The 19603-nt window shown below is 34.6% G+C and overlaps 1 protein-coding gene across 2 annotated transcripts in view; it reads left to right on the plus strand.

The window, feature by feature from the left end:
* Positions 1-2280: 2280 nt before the first annotated feature.
* Positions 2281-19603, plus strand: part of LOC148957825 (uncharacterized) — a 114395-nt gene continuing 97072 nt past the window's right edge. Inside the window, exons 1-2 of one of the 2 annotated variants that reach the window (XR_016145040.1) lie at positions 2281-3086; positions 4421-4469. The gene's annotated coding sequence lies outside the window, so the exon portion shown is untranslated. The remainder of the gene's footprint in view (positions 3087-4420; positions 4470-19603) is intronic. The other variant, XM_089114426.1, reaches the window with a different exon arrangement.

The raw sequence follows: 19603 nt of genomic DNA on the forward strand, positions 1-19603 counted from the left end.
CAATTTTATGCAATAAATTTAAAGTCTTTTTCAAATAGCGTCAAATGACCGTTTAAAGTAATGAATTGCTCGCTAGAATTGCGTCGGTACGTCATTTTAACTATCGGAGACGTTTGAGGGTGTTCTTGATTTTGGTACCTTTAGGTCTTAAAATAATACCCTTTGCTACCAATTTTATGCAATAAATTTAAAGTCTTTTTCAAATAGCATCAAAAAACCGTTATAAGTAATGAATTGCACGCTAGAATTGCCTTGATAGGTCATTTTAACATTCGGAGACGTTTAAGGGTGTTCTTGATTTTGGTATCTTTGGGTCTTAAAATAAGACCCTTTGCTACCAATTTTATGCAATAAATTCAAAGTCTTTTTCAAATAGCGTCAAATGACCGTTTAAAGTAATGAATTGCTCGCTAGAATTGCCTCGGTACGTCATTTTAACTATCGGAGACGTTTGAGGGTGTTCTTGATTTTGGTACCTTTAGGTCTTAAAATAATACCCTTTGCTACCAATTTTATGCAATAAATTTAAAGTCTTTTTCAAATAGCAACAAAAAACCGTTATAAGTAATGAATTGCACGCTAGAATTGCCTTGATAGGTCATTTTAACATTCGGAGACGTTTAAGGGTGTTCTTGATTTTGGTATCTTTGGGTCTTAAAATATGACCCTTTGCTACCAATTTTATGCAATAAATTTAAAGTCTATTTCAAATAGCATCAAAAAACCGTTATGAGTAATAAATTGCACGCTAGAATTGCCTTGATAGGTCATTTTAACATTCGGAGACGTTTAAGGGTGTTCTTGATTTTGGTATCTTTGGGTCTTAAAATAAGACCCTTTGCTACCAATTTTATGCAATAAATTTAAAGTCATTTTCAAATAGCATCAAAAAACCGTTATTAGTAATGAATTGCACGCTAGAATTGTCTTGATAGGTCATTTTAACATTCGGAGACGTTTAAGGGTGTTCTTGATTTTGGTATCTTTGGGTCTTAAAATAAGACCCTTTGCTACCAATTTTATGCAATAAGTTTAAAGTCTTTTTCAAATAGCATCAAAAGACCGTTATGAGTAATGAATTGCACGCTAGAATTGCCTTGATAGGTCATTTTAACATTCGGAGACGTTTAAGGGTGTTCTTGATTTTGGTATCTTTGGGTCTTAAAATAAGACCCTTTGCTACCAATTTTATGCAATAAATTCAAAGTCTTTTTCAAATAGCGTCAAATGACCGTTTAAAGTAATGAATTGCTCGCTAGAATTGCCTCGGTACGTCATTTTAACTATCGGAGACGTTTGAGGGTGTTCTTGATTTTGGTACCTTTAGGTCTTAAAATAATACCCTTTGCTACCAATTTTATGCAATAAATTTAAAGTCTTTTTCAAATAGCAACAAAAAACCGTTATAAGTAATGAATTGCACGCTAGAATTGCCTTGATAGGTCATTTTAACATTCGGAGACGTTTAAGGGTGTTCTTGATTTTGGTATCTTTGGGTCTTAAAATATGACCCTTTGCTACCAATTTTATGCAATAAATTTAAAGTCTATTTCAAATAGCATCAAAAAACCGTTATGAGTAATAAATTGCACGCTGGAATTGCCTTGAAAGGTCATTTTAACATTCGGAGACGTTCAAGGGTGTTCTTGATTTTGGTATCTTTGGGTCTTAAAATAAGACCCTTTGCTACCAATTTTATGCAATAAATTTAAAGTCTTTTTCAAATAGCGTCAAAAGACCATTTTAGGTTATGAATTTTACGCTAGAATTGCCTTGATAGGTCATTTTAACATTCGGAGACGTTCAAGGGTGTTCTTGATTTTGGTACCTTTGGGTCTTAAAATAAGACCCTTTGCTGCCAATTTTATGCAATAAATTTAAAGTGTTTTTCAAATAGCGTCAAAAGACCGTTTGAGGTAATGAATTGCACGCTAGAATTGCCTCGGTACATCATGGTGGATGGACCCTATTTTCTTTTGTGACCAAAATTATTAAAACTCAATAAAATTTATTAAAACCCATTCAGTTTTCTCTTAAAGTTTTCATTCGGTTTGTTACTTCTTTCCTTTTGACAATAATTTCTTCAACCTTTTTGCAAATTGTTTATATGTTTTGCGCAATTTACGTACAAATTCACCATAAGCCAGCATATGATACACTCTCTTATACAAAAAAGACGAAAAAGCCTTTTATCTTGCAGGACTGAATAAATTGTGAATGCGAGTGTGTGTCACCATCACTGCTATCTTTAAAACATTTTGATGGTTGGATATGATCATCTTGATGGTTGGAATTTTTTTCTTATTCTTAAAGAATGTCTCGTCATGTTTTATGCAAATAATAGCTTTGGAAATTATCAGGCAAATAACGTCAGAGAAAGAACTTGTGATTAAAATTCAAAAACTATGCATTAAATAGAAGACATTGTTTTCAATTGGATTCTGTTCTGATTTGTTACAAATAGTCTTGTTAATTTTTAGATAGTCTTCATCCGGTATTAAGTTAATAATGGTGTCAATTTACATTTCAAAGGTTCTAGTTTGTTTTCACACTTTCAAAGGTTATTCAAGAACAAAGGGATGTTTTTACCTGTTTGTAAAGCTTCAATATGGGGGTCAAGACTGAAACTTTGCCCTAGACCTCAAAAAAACATCTGAGATACATTGTCTCGTGACATCATGTGAAGTTTTCCCGAATTTTGTTAAGAATTCTAAGAGATTTTCGTTTACAAACGCTAGTTTTAGCAAAAATTAATATAGTTTAATTATAGTTTAAAATTAAAAACGAGATTTTTCTAGCGTTTGAAAATTTTGATAGGAAATATTTCCAGCTTAAAAAATTCGGTGGGATTAATTTTCACTTGCCCTCAAACCACTCGATTTGTTTCAATATTCATATTTTTCTCCTACGGAGGAGACTTTCCTTCCCATCATGCCCAGCAAGGCATGTGCCAACAAAATTTTTCACTTTGAAAACAACATGGCTTCCAAGAAAATTATTATCGACAACTGGTGTACTTATCCCAGTGGAAATATCCTACACAATCACCTTCGCGGCAACTGAAGATAACCAATAATTTCATGAAGGTAAGAAGTATCAAATTACTGCAATTTTTTACTTTGTTTATTTATAAACCAAATTTCTTTTGCCTTCTCTTCTTCTGTGCACGTGGTGTACGTGGTGTACACTTCGTCCCTCTAGCATGAAATCTTTTCAAAAAATTTTCTTTAGACGGCAGTTTGCGATTTTTCTCGACTTTTTTCAAATCCTTTCTCATTTATCATCTCATTTCTCATTTTTGATTTACCAAAGAAATTGCTTTAGAATTTCCTGGTCCCAAGAAAGGGGTTTTACAATTGAATTTGTTTTTCGTTTAAATTTCTAAGACCACTGCTCACCGGAAATTAAAGAAATTTTTTTTTTTCGTAAAAATTATTTGTCCAATATAGAATCACGGTTTTTTATATTGAAGAACTTTAATAAACTTTGTCCAAATTCTAGAGCCTAAAAGTAACCTAGGCACCCCTATTCTAAAGATAAATGATTACCCCCCCCCCTTCCCCTTTGGTGAGAGAGGCCCAGAAAATTTTTAGAATGAAAACCTTTTTGCTGGACACCAACAAAAGTTCCTTGCTTGGTAGCTCTTTCAATGAAAATTTCTAAAAAGTAATTTTTTAATCTCTGGCAAAAATGTAAAAATGTAGCCACCTAACAATTCCTAAAATGCATTCAGCACCAAACAATGAGTTAGCTTGTTCTAGGCGTTGGCATATTGAACCTTCCGAAAACCAGTCGCTTTTTTCTTTATTTCTACCTATTTATGTTGAATGAGCTTTACATTTAACTCGCGAGCTAAACTTTTAGCGTCTCTCCTCCTGGCCCTTGAATAATGTCCACCCTGCTATGTGGTATTGACTTGACTGTAATCCCATCTTCTTTGTAAAATCTTTGTTTTTCAGCATGCTATGTAGTCCTTAAGAATTCGGTTTCAGATAGCCCCCAAAATTAATACCTATGGAAAATGGAATACATGATGGAATTCTATGTTCTCATCTGCATGCATCATTATGATCATGAATGTCTTTGACGATTAATCTGTCTATCATCTCGGCAAAACAATGGTTAACATTAATTCATTAATACTATTGGTTATTGGTGTCAATATATAATCTTCTTAAGTATAGAAAAACATTTAAAACTATTGACAATGCGATTCTGCTGTGAAAATTGAAAGCACTAGGCATATAAGAAAAAAGAATCCCTCAAGTACACTGTCTGAAACTCCGTCTTGTTCCTAGTTTTTTAAAAACATAACCAGGAATACATTCCTTAATATTTTTTGCTTTAGCTTTCTTGGTTTCCGTGATTATCAGAACCTTTTTTTGTTGATAAAACTCTAAAAAAATGAATTCCGTTGCAGATCAAAACACATGGCTACGGAAGATTGTGTATGAATGACGAGGGACGTGGTGAGTGTTGTTTGGATGCCTTTTGAAAAAAGTAGAAAATAAACTGGTATTGCTTTGTCTTTCTCATCTAAATATTTGAGAAACCTTTTAAGTATTACATTTCCGAAAGCTATTTGCATCGCGAACCAACCTTTGCTTTAGGCTTCCAAACTGTGGTGTCTTTCTAACGTTTTAACGTTAAACGAGTGTCTTCTATAGGACCCTTTTCTACGTTAGCTGATTTAATTTTTCATTTATTCGCTTGTTGCGATATTGATCTTCATTATGATGATCATTAATTTCACATAAGATCAAACAAACTTTCTGATTTTCCAAATTGTCTATTCGTAATTATAGAGCAAAATTCTACCACTTAATGGTTTGCTAATTTAATCTGACCCTCTGCCCATTTCGCTGATTTGATCTTAGATTCATTCTTTACAAAGCCCTTCTTCAAATTGATTCAGGTTTTCGGGATCTACTGGTATCTCTTTGATACTTTAGACCATCTATTATTGCTCTGACCCTTTTTCCTTTTTGCAGAATTAATCTTTGATTTATCCTCTAGAAACCACTTCCTCATACTCATTAAAGTTTGTAAGATCTGCTAGTATCTCTTCAACACTTCAGACCATCCTTTGTTGTTCTGCCACTCTGCATTTTCGTTGACTGGGACCCCGTTTACACTGTCCCGGGACAATTTTGTACCGTTACGGTTCGCAAGTGTTTACACTGTCGCGGTTCCAAATTGTTTCGTTTAGCCGTTCCGTTTACACTGTACCGGTACAGTGTAATGGCTTCAGAATTTAATGGCAGAACATTGTTTAGAAGAAGCTGTATATAGTCAACCAAGGCTTTTATTTTGCCGCCGAAGTCAACAATCGAATTTTTATTGGAGTTAAAATGCAGTGGAAGGCCGATAAAAACTTTACTTGGACGAACGACAAGGTGGCTTTAATTTTCAGTGTTATTTTAGACTACAAAACTGCAAAGTCCAATCAAGGCTTGGACTGGGAAACAATACAAGCCTTTTCTGTGGTTGTCTTTTCTTCAGAATTTCCTTTTCTTCAGAATTTGACAACGTAGTAACGCCACAATCAAAGCCTCGATTACCTGAAACAGCCATACAAAAGACCTCTTTGTGAATCCGTGACAAAATCGTCTCGGATAGGTGTTTACACTGTCCCGTTCAAAAACGGAACCGTGACGGTACAAAATTCGTCACGGTTCCACAGTGCTAGTGTAAACGGAAGGGCGAACCGCGACAGTTTTGTCACGGTTCCAAACTTGCACGAGACAGTGTAAACGGGGTCTGGATCATTTTTAAAAAAATCTTTCTTAACACTCATTGAAGTTTGTGATTTTCGATGGTGTCTCTTCGACAATTGAGACCGTCCCTTGTTGTTCTTCCTCTCTGCCCTTTACGCTGATTTTTTAATTCATTCACTAAAAAATCTTTCTCAACATTCCTTGAAGCTTGTGATTTTCGTTGGTATCTTTTCGCTACTTCAGACCGTCCCTTGTTGTTCTTTCTCTCTGCCCTTTTCCCTTATTTTTGTTACTCTTTATTCTTTAAAAAATATTTCTTAACACTCATTGAAGCTTGAGATTTTTGTTGGTGTCTCTTCGACACTTGAAACCGTCTCTTGTTGTTCTTCCTCTCTGCCCTTTCCGCTGATTTTTTTTAGTCATTTTAAAAAAAATCTTTCTCAACACTCATTGAAGTTTGTGATTTTCGATGGTGTCTCTTCGACAATTGAGACCGTCCCTTATTGTTCTTCCTCTCTGCCCTTTACGCTGATTTTTTCAATTCATTCACTAAAAAATCTTTCTCAACATTCCTTGAAGCTTGTGATTTTCGTTGGTATCTTTTCGACACTTCAGACCGTCCCTTGTTGTTCTTTCTCTCTGCCCTTTTCCCTTATTTTTGTTTCTCTTTATTCTTTAAAAAATATTTCTTAACACTCATTGAAGTTTGTGATTTTTGTTGGTGTCTCTTCGACACTTGAAACCGTCCCTTGTTGTTCTTTCTCTCTGCCATTTTCCCTGATTTTTTTTTCTATTCATTCTTTAAAAATTCTTTCTCAACATTCCTTGAAGCTAGTGATTTTTGTTGGTGTCTCTTCGACACTTGAAACCGTCTCTTGTCGTTCTTCCTCTTTGCCCTTTCCTCTGATCTTTTTTAATTCATTCTCTAAAAAATCTTTCTCAACATTCCTTGAAACTTGTGATTTTCGTTGCTATCTTTTCGACACTTGAAACCGTCCCTTGTTGTTCTTTCTCTCTGCCTTTTTCCCTGAATTTTTGTTTCTATTTATTCTTTAAAAATCTTTCTAAACATTCATTGAAGCTTGTGATTTTTGTTAGTGTCTCTTCAACACTTGAATCCGTCTCTTGTTGTTCTTCCTCTCTGCCCTTTTCGCTGATTATTTTTATTCATTCCTTAAAAAATTTTTCTCAACATTCATTGAAGCTTGTGATTTTTGTTAGTGTCTCTTCAACACTTGAATCTGTCTCTTGTTGTTCTTCCTCTCTGCCCTTTTCGCTGATTATTTTTATCATTCCTTAAAAAATCTTTCTCAACATTCATTGAAGCTTGTGATTTTTGTTAGTGTCTCTTCAACACTTGAATCCGTCTCTTGTTGTTCTTTCTCTCTGCCCTTTTCCCTTATTTTTGTTTCTATTCATTCCTTAAAATATCTTTCTCAACATTCATTGAAGCTTGTGATTTTTGTTAGTGTCTCTTCAACACTTGAATCCGTCTCTTGTTGTTCTTCCTCTCTGCCCTTTCCGCTGATTTTTTTTATTCATTCTGAAAAAATCTTTCTCAACATCCATTGAAGCTTGTGATTTTTTTGGTGTCTCTTCGACAATTGAAACCGTCTCTTGTTGTTCTTACTCTCTGCCCTTTCCGCTGATTTTTTTTATTCATTCTGAAAAAATCTTTCTCAACATTCATTGAAGCTTGTGATATTTGTTGGTGTCTCTTCAACACTTGAAACCGTCTTTTGTTGTTCTTCCTCTTTGCCCTTTCAGCTGATCTTTTTTAATTCATTCTCTAAAAAATCTTTCCCAACATTCCTTGAAACTTGTGATTTTCGTTGCTATCTTTTCGACACTTGAAACCGTCCCTTGTTGTTTTTTCTCTCTGCCCTTTTCCCTGAATTTTTGTTTCTATTTACTCTTTAAAAATCTTTCTCAACAGTCATTGAAGCTTGTGATTTTTGTTAGTGTCTCTTCGACACTTGAAACCGTCTCTTGTTGCTCTTCCTCTCTGCCCTTTTCGCTGATTATTTTTATTCATTCCTTAAAATATCTTTCTCAACATTCATTGAAGCTTGTGATTTTTGTTAGTGTCTCTTCAACACTTGAATCCGTCCCTTGTCGTTCTTCCTCTCTGCCCTTTTCGCTGATTTTTTTATTCATTCCTAAAAATTCTTTCTCAACATTCCTTGAAGCTTGTGATTTTTGTTGGTGTCTCTTCAACACTTGAAACCGTCTCTTGTTGTTCTTCCTCTTTGCCCTTTCCGCTGATCTTTTTTAATTCATTCTCTAAAAAATCTTTCTCAAAATTCCTTGAAACTTGTGATTTTCGTGGCTGTCTTTTCGACACTTGAATCCATCCCTTGTTGTTCTTTCTCTCTGCCTTTTTCCCTGAATTTTTGTTTCCATTTATTCTTTAAAAATCTTTCTCAACATTCATTGAAGCTTCCGATTTTTGTTAGTGTCTCTTCAACACTTGAATCCGTCCCTTGTCGCTCTTCCTCTCTGCCCTTTTCGCTGATTTTTTTTATTCATTCCTTAAAAAATTTTTCTCAACATTCATTGAAGCTTGTGATTTTTGTTAGTGTCTCTTCAACACTTGAATCCGTCTCTTGTTGTTCTTCCTCTCTGCCCATTCCGCTGATTTTTTTTATTAATTAAGAAAAAAATCTTTCTCAACATTCATTGAAGCTTGTTATTTTTGTTAGTGTCTCTTCAACACTTGAATCCGTCTCTTGTTGTTCTTCCTCTCTGCCCTTTTCGCTGATTATTTTTATCATTCCTTAAAAAATCTTTCTCAACATTCATTCAAGTTTGTGATTTTTGTTAGTGTCTCTTCAACACTTGAATCCGTCTCTTGTTGCTCTTCCTCTCTGCCCTTTTGGCTGATTATTTTTATTCATTCCTTAAAAAATCTTTTTTAACAATCATTGAAGCTTGTGATTTTGTTGGTATCTTTTCGACACTTAAAACCGTCTCTTGTTGTTCTTCCTCTCTGCCCTTTCAGCTGATTTTTCTGATTCATTCTCTAAAAACACTTTCTCAACATTCCTTGAAGCTTGTGATTTTTTTGGTGTCTCTTCGACACTTGAAACCGTCCCTTGTTGTTCTTTCTCTCTGCCCTTTTCCCTGAATTTTTGTTTCTATTTATTCTTTAAAAATCTTTCCCAACATTCATTGAAGCTTGTGATTTTTGTTAGTGTCTCTTCAACACTTTAAACCGTCTTTTGTTGTTCTTCCTCTCTGCCCTTCCCGCTGATTTTATTTTATTCATTCTTTAAAAATTCTTTCTCAACATTCCTTGAAGCTTGTGATTTTTGTTCGTGTCTCTTCAACACTTGAATCCGTCTCTTGTTGCTTTTCCTCTCTGCTCTTTTCGCTGATTATTTTTATTCATTCCTTAAAAAATCTTTCTCAACATTCATTGAAGCTTCCGATTTTTGTTAGTGTCTCTTCAACACTTGAATCCGTCTCTTGTTGTTCTTCCTCTCTGCCCATTCCGCTGATTTTTTTTATTAATTAAGAAAAAAATCTTTCTCAACATTCATTGAAGCTTGTGATTTTTGTTAGTGTCCCTTCAACACTTTAAACCGTCTTTTGTTGTTTTTCCTCTTTGCCCTTTCCTCTGATCTTTTTTAATTCATTCTCTAAAAAATCTTTCTCAACATCCATTGAAGCTTGTGATTTTTGTTAGTGTCTCTTCAACACTTGAACCCGTCTCTTGTTGCTCTTCCTCTCTGCCCTTTTCGCTGATTATTTTTATTCATTCCTTAAAAAATCTTTTTTAACAATCATTGAAGCTTGTGATTTTGTTGGTATCTTTTCGACACTTAAAACCGTCTCTTGTTGTTCTTCCTCTCTGCCCTTCCCGCTGATTTTATTTTATTCATTCTTTAAAAAATCTTTCTCAACATTCATTGAAGCTTCCGATTTTTGTTAGTGTCTCTTCAACACTTGAATCCGTCTCTTGTTGTTCTTCCTCTGCCCTTTCCGCTGATTTTTTTTATTCATTCTGAAAAAAATCTTTCTCAACATCCATTGAAGCTTGTGATTTTTTTTGGTGTCTCTTCGACAATTGAAACCGTCTCTTGTTGTTCTTACTCTCTGCCCTTTCCGCTGATTTTTTTTATTCATTCTGAAAAAATCTTTCTCAACATTCATTGAAGCTTGTGATATTTGTTGGTGTCTCTTCGACACTTGAAACCGTCTTTTGTTGTTCTTCCTCTTTGCCCTTTCAGCTGATCTTTTTTAATTCATTCTCTAAAAAATCTTTCTCAACATTCCTTGAAGCTTGTGATTTTTGTTGGTGTCTCTTCGACACTTGAAATCGTCTCTTGTTGTTCTTCCTCTTTGCCCTTTCCGCTGATCTTTTTTAATTCATTCTCTAAAAAATCTTTCTCAAAATTCCTTGAAACTTGTGATTTTCGTGGCTGTCTTTTCGACACTTGAAACCATCCCTTGTTGTTCTTTCTCTCTGCCTTTTTCCCTGAATTTTTGTTTCTATTTATTCTTTAAAAATCTTTCCCAACATTCATTGAAGCTTGTGATATTTGTTGGTGTCTCTTCGACACTTGAAACCGTCTTTTGTTGTTCTTCCTCTTTGCCCTTTCAGCTGATCTTTTTTAATTCATTCTTTAAAAAATCTTTCCCAACATTCCTTGAAACTTGTGATTTTCGTTGCTATCTTTTCGACACTTGAAACCGTCCCTTGTTGTTTTTTCTCTCTGCCCTTTTCCCTGAATTTTTGTTTCTATTTACTCTTTAAAAAACTTTCTCAACATTCATTGAAGCTTGTGATTTTTGTTAGTGTCTCTTCGACACTTGAAACCGTCTCTTGTTGCTCTTCCTCTCTGCCCTTTTCGCTGATTATTTTTATTCATTCCTTAAAATATCTTTCTCAACATTCATTGAAGCTTGTGATTTTTGTTAGTGTCTCTTCAACACTTGAATCCGTCCCTTGTCGTTCTTCCTCTTTGCCCTTTTCGCTGATTTTTTTTATTCATTCCTTAAAATATCTTCCTCAACATTCATTGAAGCTTGTGATTTTTGTTAGTGTCTCTTCAACACTTGAATCCGTCTCTTGTTGTTCTTTCTCTCTGCCCTTTTCCCTTATTTTTGTTTCTATTCATTCCTTAAAATATCTTTCTCAACATTCATTGAAGCTTGTGATTTTTGTTAGTGTCTCTTCAACACTTGAATCCGTCTCTTGTTGTTCTTCCTCTCTGCCCTTTCCGCTGATTTTTTTTATTCATTCTGAAAAAATCTTTCTCAACATCCATTGAAGCTTGTGATTTTTTTGGTGTCTCTTCGACAATTGAAACCGTCTCTTGTTGTTCTTACTCTCTGCCCTTTCCGCTGATTTTTTTTATTCATTCTGAAAAAATCTTTCTCAACATTCATTGAAGCTTGTGATATTTGTTGGTGTCTCTTCAACACTTGAAACCGTCTTTTGTTGTTCTTCCTCTTTGCCCTTTCAGCTGATCTTTTTTAATTCATTCTCTAAAAAATCTTTCCCAACATTCCTTGAAACTTGTGATTTTCGTTGCTATCTTTTCGACACTTGAAACCGTCCCTTGTTGTTTTTTCTCTCTGCCCTTTTCCCTGAATTTTTGTTTCTATTTACTCTTTAAAAATCTTTCTCAACAGTCATTGAAGCTTGTGATTTTTGTTAGTGTCTCTTCGACACTTGAAACCGTCTCTTGTTGCTCTTCCTCTCTGCCCTTTTCGCTGATTATTTTTATTCATTCCTTAAAATATCTTTCTCAACATTCATTGAAGCTTGTGATTTTTGTTAGTGTCTCTTCAACACTTGAATCCGTCTCTTGTCGTTCTTCCTCTCTGCCCTTTTCGCTGATTTTTTTATTCATTCCTAAAAATTCTTTCTCAACATTCCTTGAAGCTTGTGATTTGAATCCGTCTCTTGTTGTTCTTCCTCTCTGCCCATTCCGCTGATTTTTTTTATTAATTAAGAAAAAAATCTTTCTCAACATTCATTGAAGCTTGTTATTTTTGTTAGTGTCTCTTCAACACTTGAATCCGTCTCTTGTTGTTCTTCCTCTCTGCCCTTTTCGCTGATTATTTTTATCATTCCTTAAAAAATCTTTCTCAACATTCATTCAAGCTTGTGATTTTTGTTAGTGTCTCTTCAACACTTGAATCCGTCTCTTGTTGCTCTTCCTCTCTGCCCTTTTGGCTGATTATTTTTATTCATTCCTTAAAAAATCTTTTTTAACAATCATTGAAGCTTGTGATTTTGTTGGTATCTTTTCGACACTTAAAACCGTCTCTTGTTGTTCTTCCTCTCTGCCCTTTCAGCTGATTTTTCTGATTCATTCTCTAAAAACACTTTCTCAACATTCCTTGAAGCTTGTGATTTTTTTGGTGTCTCTTCGACACTTGAAACCGTCCCTTGTTGTTCTTTCTCTCTGCCCTTTTCCCTGAATTTTTGTTTCTATTTATTCTTTAAAAATCTTTCCCAACATTCATTGAAGCTTGTGATTTTTGTTAGTGTCTCTTCAACACTTTAAACCGTCTTTTGTTGTTCTTCCTCTCTGCCCTTCCCGCTGATTTTATTTTATTCATTCTTTAAAAATTCTTTCTCAACATTCCTTGAAGCTTGTGATTTTTGTTCGTGTCTCTTCAACACTTGAATCCGTCTCTTGTTGCTTTTCCTCTCTGCTCTTTTCGCTGATTATTTTTATTCATTCCTTAAAAAATCTTTCTCAACATTCCTTGAAGCTTGTGATTTTTGTTCGTGTCTCTTCAACACTTGAATCCGTCTCTTGTTGCTTTTCCTCTCTGCTCTTTTCGCTGATTATTTTTATTCATTCCTTAAAAAATCTTTCTCAACATTCATTGAAGCTTCCGATTTTTGTTAGAGTCTCTTCAACACTTGAATCCGTCTCTTGTTGTTCTTCCTCTCTGCCCATTCCGCTGATTTTTTTTATTAATTAAGAAAAAATTCTTTCTCAACATTCATTGAAGCTTGTGATTTTTGTTAGTGTCCCTTCAACACTTTAAACCGTCTTTTGTTGTTTTTCCTCTTTGCCCTTTCCTCTGATCTTTTTTAATTCATTCTCTAAAAAATCTTTCTCAACATCCATTGAAGCTTGTGATTTTTTTGGTGTCTCTTCGACAATTGAAACCGTCTCTTGTTGTTCTTACTCTCTGCCCTTTCCGCTGATTTTTTTTATTCATTCTGAAAAAATCTTTCTCAACATTCATTGAAGCTTGTGATATTTGTTGGTGTCTCTTCGACACTTGAAATCATCTTTTGTTGTTCTTCCTCTTTGCCCTTCAGCTGATCTTTTTTAATTCATTCTCTAAAAAATCTTTCCAACATTCCTTGAAACTTGTGATTTTCGTTGCTATCTTTTCGACACTTGAAACCGTCCCTTGTTGTTTTTTCTCTCTGCCCTTTTCCCTGAATTTTTGTTTCTATTTACTCTTTAAAAATCTTTCTCAACATTCATTGAAGCTTGTGATTTTTGTTAGTGTCTCTTCGACAGTTGAAACCGTCTCTTGTTGCTCTTCCTCTCTGCCCTTTTCGCTGATTATTTTTATTCATTCCTTAAAATATCTTTCTCAACATTCATTGAAGCTTGTGATTTTTGTTAGTGTCTCTTCAACACTTGAATCCGTCTCTTGTTGTTCTTCCTCTCTGCCCTTTTCGCTGATTATTTTAATCATTCCTTAAAAAATCTTTCTCAACATTCATTGAAGCTTGTGATTTTTGTTAGTGTCTCTTCAACACTTGAACCCGTCTCTTGTTGCTCTTCCTCTCTGCCCTTTTCGCTGATTATTTTTATTCATTCCTTAAAAAATCTTTTTTAACAATCATTGAAGCTTGTGATTTTGTTGGTATCTTTTCGACACTTAAAACCGTCTCTTGTTGTTCTTCCTCTCTGCCCTTTCAGCTGATTTTTCTGATTCATTCTCTAAAAAATCTTTCTCAAAATTCCTTGAAACTTGTGATTTTCGTGGCTGTCTTTTCGACACTTGAAACCATCCCTTGTTGTTCTTTCTCTCTGCCTTTTTCCCTGAATTTTTGTTTCTATTTATTCTTTAAAAATCTTTCCCAACATTCATTGAAGCTTGTGATATTTGTTGGTGTCTCTTCGACACTTGAAACCGTCTTTTGTTGTTCTTCCTCTTTGCCCTTTCAGCTGATCTTTTTTAATTCATTCTTTAAAAAATCTTTCCCAACATTCCTTGAAACTTGTGATTTTCGTTGCTATCTTTTCGACACTTGAAACCGTCCCTTGTTGTTTTTTCTCTCTGCCCTTTTCCCTGAATTTTTGTTTCTATTTACTCTTTAAAAATCTTTCTCAACATTCATTGAAGCTTGTGATTTTTGTTAGTGTCTCTTCGACACTTGAAACCGTCTCTTGTTGCTCTTCCTCTCTGCCCTTTTCGCTGATTATTTTTATTCATTCCTTAAAATATCTTTCTCAACATTCATTGAAGCTTGTGATTTTTGTTAGTGTCTCTTCAACACTTGAATCCGTCCCTTGTCGTTCTTCCTCTTTGCCCTTTTCGCTGATTTTTTTTATTCATTCCTTAAAATATCTTCCTCAACATTCATTGAAGCTTGTGATTTTTGTTAGTGTCTCTTCAACACTTGAATCCGTCTGTTGTTGTTCTTCCTCTCTGCCCTTTTCGCTGATTATTTTTATCATTCCTTAAAAAATCTTTCTCAACATTCATTGAAGCTTGTGATTTTTGTTAGTGTCTCTTCAACACTTGAATCCGTCTCTTGTTGTTCTTTCTCTCTGCCCTTTTCCCTTATTTTTGTTTCTATTCATTCCTTAAAATATCTTTCTCAACATTCATTGAAGCTTGTGATTTTTGTTAGTGTCTCTTCAACACTTGAATCCGTCTCTTGTTGTTCTTCCTCTCTGCCCTTTTCGCTGATTATTTTAATCATTCCTTAAAAAATCTTTCTCAACATTCATTGAAGCTTGTGATTTTTGTTAGTGTCTCTTCAACACTTGAACCCGTCTCTTGTTGCTCTTCCTCTCTGCCCTTTTCGCTGATTATTTTTATTCATTCATTAAAAAATCTTTTTTAACAATCATTGAAGCTTGTGATTTTGTTGGTATCTTTTCGACACTTAAAACCGTCTCTTGTTGTTCTTCCTCTCTGCCCTTTCAGCTGATTTTTCTGATTCATTCTCTAAAAACTCTTTCTCAACATTCCTTGAAGCTTGTGATTTTTTTGGTGTCTCTTCGACACTTGAAACCGTCCCTTGTTGTTCTTTCTCTCTGCCCTTTTCCCTGAATTTTTGTTTCTATTTATTCTTTAAAAATCTTTCCCAACATTCATTGAAGCTTGTGATTTTTGTTAGTGTCTCTTCAACACTTTAAACCGTCTTTTGTTGTTCTTCCTCACTGCCCTTCCCGCTGATTTTATTTTATTCATTCTTTAAAAAATCTTTCTCAACATTCATTGAAGCTTCCGATTTTTGTTAGTGTCTCTTCAACACTTGAATCCGTCTCTTGTTGTTCTTCCTCTGCCCTTTCCGCTGATTTTTTTTATTCATTCTGAAAAAAATCTTTCTCAACATCCATTGAAGCTTGTGATTTTTTTTGGTGTCTCTTCGACAATTGAAACCGTCTCTTGTTGTTCTTACTCTCTGCCCTTTCCGCTGATTTTTTTTATTCATTCTGAAAAAATCTTTCTCAACATTCATTGAAGCTTGTGATATTTGTTGGTGTCTCTTCGACACTTGAAACCGTCTTTTGTTGTTCTTCCTCTTTGCCCTTTCAGCTGATCTTTTTTAATTCATTCTCTAAAAAATCTTTCTCAACATTCCTTGAAGCTTGTGATTTTTGTTGGTGTCTCTTCGACACTTGAAATCGTCTCTTGTTGTTCTTCCTCTTTGCCCTTTCCGCTGATCTTTTTTAATTCATTCTCTAAAAAATCTTTCTCAAAATTCCTTGAAACTTGTGATTTTCGTGGCTGTCTTTTCGACACTTGAAACCATCCCTTGTTGTTCTTTCTCTCTGCCTTTTTCCCTGAATTTTTGTTTCTATTTATTCTTTAAAAATCTTTCCCAACATTCATTGAAGCTTGTGATATTTGTTGGTGTCTCTTCGACACTTGAAACCGTCTTTTGTTGTTCTTCCTCTTTGCCCTTTCAGCTGATCTTTTTTAATTCATTCTTTAAAAAATCTTTCCCAACATTCCTTGAAACTTGTGATTTTCGTTGCTATCTTTTCGACACTTGAAACCGTCCCTTGTTGTTTTTTCTCTCTGCCCTTTTCCCTGAATTTTTGTTTCTATTTACTCTTTAAAAAACTTTCTCAACATTCATTGAAGCTTGTGATTTTTGTTAGTGTCTCTTCGACACTTGAAACCGTCTCTTGTTGCTCTTCCTCTCTGCCCTTTTCGCTGATTAGTTTTATTCATTCCTTAAAATATCTTTCTCAACATTCATTGAAGCTTGTGATTTTTGTTAGTGTCTCTTCAACACTTGAATCCGTCCCTTGTCGTTCTTCCTCTTTGCCCTTTTCGCTGATTTTTTTTATTCATTCCTTAAAATATCTTCCTCAACATTCATTGAAGCTTGTGATTTTTGTTAGTGTCTCTTCAACACTTGAATCCGTCTCTTGTTGTTCTTTCTCTCTGCCCTTTTCCCTTATTTTTGTTTCTATTCATTCCTTAAAATATCTTTCTCAACATTCATTGAAGCTTGTGATTTTTGTTAGTGTCTCTTCAACACTTGAATCCGTCTCTTGTTGTTCTTCCTCTCTGCCCTTTCCGCTGATTTTTTTTATTCATTCTGAAAAAATCTTTCTCAACATCCATTGAAGCTTGTGATTTTTTTGGTGTCTCTTCGACAATTGAAACCGTCTCTTGTTGTTCTTACTCTCTGCCCTTTCCGCTGATTTTTTTTATTCATTCTGAAAAAATCTTTCTCAACATTCATTGAAGCTTGTGATATTTGTTGGTGTCTCTTCAACACTTGAAACCGTCTTTTGTTGTTCTTCCTCTTTGCCCTTTCAGCTGATCTTTTTTAATTCATTCTCTAAAAAATCTTTCCCAACATTCCTTGAAACTTGTGATTTTCGTTGCTATCTTTTCGACACTTGAAACCGTCCCTTGTTGTTTTTTCTCTCTGCCCTTTTCCCTGAATTTTTGTTTCTATTTACTCTTTAAAAATCTTTCTCAACAGTCATTGAAGCTTGTGATTTTTGTTAGTGTCTCTTCGACACTTGAAACCGTCTCTTGTTGCTCTTCCTCTCTGCCCTTTTCGCTGATTATTTTTATTCATTCCTTAAAATATCTTTCTCAACATTCATTGAAGCTTGTGATTTTTGTTAGTGTCTCTTCAACACTTGAATCCGTCTCTTGTCGTTCTTCCTCTCTGCCCTTTTCGCTGATTTTTTTATTCATTCCTAAAAATTCTTTCTCAACATTCCTTGAAGCTTGTGATTTGAATCCGTCTCTTGTTGTTCTTCCTCTCTGCCCATTCCGCTGATTTTTTTTATTAATTAAGAAAAAAATCTTTCTCAACATTCATTGAAGCTTGTTATTTTTGTTAGTGTCTCTTCAACACTTGAATCCGTCTCTTGTTGTTCTTCCTCTCTGCCCTTTTCGCTGATTATTTTTATCATTCCTTAAAAAATCTTTCTCAACATTCATTCAAGCTTGTGATTTTTGTTAGTGTCTCTTCAACACTTGAATCCGTCTCTTGTTGCTCTTCCTCTCTGCCCTTTTGGCTGATTATTTTTATTCATTCCTTAAAAAATCTTTTTTAACAATCATTGAAGCTTGTGATTTTGTTGGTATCTTTTCGACACTTAAAACCGTCTCTTGTTGTTCTTCCTCTCTGCCCTTTCAGCTGATTTTTCTGATTCATTCTCTAAAAACACTTTCTCAACATTCCTTGAAGCTTGTGATTTTTTTGGTGTCTCTTCGACACTTGAAACCGTCCCTTGTTGTTCTTTCTCTCTGCCCTTTTCCCTGAATTTTTGTTTCTATTTATTCTTTAAAAATCTTTCCCAACATTCATTGAAGCTTGTGATTTTTGTTAGTGTCTCTTCAACACTTTAAACCGTCTTTTGTTGTTCTTCCTCTCTGCCCTTCCCGCTGATTTTATTTTATTCATTCTTTAAAAATTCTTTCTCAACATTCCTTGAAGCTTGTGATTTTTGTTCGTGTCTCTTCAACACTTGAATCCGTCTCTTGTTGCTTTTCCTCTCTGCTCTTTTCGCTGATTATTTTTATTCATTCCTTAAAAAATCTTTCTCAACATTCCTTGAAGCTTGTGATTTTTGTTCGTGTCTCTTCAACACTTGAATCCGTCTCTTGTTGCTTTTCCTCTCTGCTCTTTTCGCTGATTATTTTTATTCATTCCTTAAAAAATCTTTCTCAACATTCATTGAAGCTTCCGATTTTTGTTAGAGTCTCTTCAACACTTGAATCCGTCTCTTGTTGTTCTTCCTCTCTGCCCATTCCGCTGATTTTTTTTATTAATTAAGAAAAAATTCTTTCTCAACATTCATTGAAGCTTGTGATTTTTGTTAGTGTCCCTTCAACACTTTAAACCGTCTTTTGTTGTTTTTCCTCTTTGCCCTTTCCTCTGATCTTTTTTAATTCATTCTCTAAAAAATCTTTCTCAACATCCATTGAAGCTTGTGATTTTTTTGGTGTCTCTTCGACAATTGAAACCGTCTCTTGTTGTTCTTACTCTCTGCCCTTTCCGCTGATTTTTTTTATTCATTCTGAAAAAATCTTTCTCAACATTCATTGAAGCTTGTGATATTTGTTGGTGTCTCTTCGACACTTGAAATCATCTTTTGTTGTTCTTCCTCTTTGCCCTTCAGCTGATCTTTTTTAATTCATTCTCTAAAAAATCTTTCCAACATTCCTTGAAACTTGTGATTTTCGTTGCTATCTTTTCGACACTTGAAACCGTCCCTTGTTGTTTTTTCTCTCTGCCCTTTTCCCTGAATTTTTGTTTCTATTTACTCTTTAAAAATCTTTCTCAACATTCATTGAAGCTTGTGATTTTTGTTAGTGTCTCTTCGACAGTTGAAACCGTCTCTTGTTGCTCTTCCTCTCTGCCCTTTTCGCTGATTATTTTTATTCATTCCTTAAAATATCTTTCTCAACATTCATTGAAGCTTGTGATTTTTGTTAGTGTCTCTTCAACACTTGAATCCGTCTCTTGTTGTTCTTCCTCTCTGCCCTTTTCGCTGATTATTTTAATCATTCCTTAAAAAATCTTTCTCAACATTCATTGAAGCTTGTGATTTTTGTTAGTGTCTCTTCAACACTTGAACCCGTCTCTTGTTGCTCTTCCTCTCTGCCCTTTTCGCTGATTATTTTTATTCATTCCTTAAAAAATCTTTTTTAACAATCATTGAAGCTTGTGATTTTGTTGGTATCTTTTCGACACTTAAAACCGTCTCTTGTTGTTCTTCCTCTCTGCCCTTTCAGCTGATTTTTCTGATTCATTCTCTAAAAAATCTTTCTCAAAATTCCTTGAAACTTGTGATTTTCGTGGCTGTCTTTTCGACACTTGAAACCATCCCTTGTTGTTCTTTCTCTCTGCCTTTTTCCCTGAATTTTTGTTTCTATTTATTCTTTAAAAATCTTTCCCAACATTCATTGAAGCTTGTGATATTTGTTGGTGTCTCTTCGACACTTGAAACCGTCTTTTGTTGTTCTTCCTCTTTGCCCTTTCAGCTGATCTTTTTTAATTCATTCTTTAAAAAATCTTTCCCAACATTCCTTGAAACTTGTGATTTTCGTTGCTATCTTTTCGACACTTGAAACCGTCCCTTGTTGTTTTTTCTCTCTGCCCTTTTCCCTGAATTTTTGTTTCTATTTACTCTTTAAAAATCTTTCTCAACATTCATTGAAGCTTGTGATTTTTGTTAGTG

This window comes from Rhopilema esculentum, chromosome 20 (genome assembly GCF_057945365.1).
Source record: "Rhopilema esculentum isolate cy_ngs chromosome 20, ASM5794536v1, whole genome shotgun sequence".
NCBI classification, from domain to species: Eukaryota; Metazoa; Cnidaria; class Scyphozoa; order Rhizostomeae; family Rhizostomatidae; genus Rhopilema; species Rhopilema esculentum.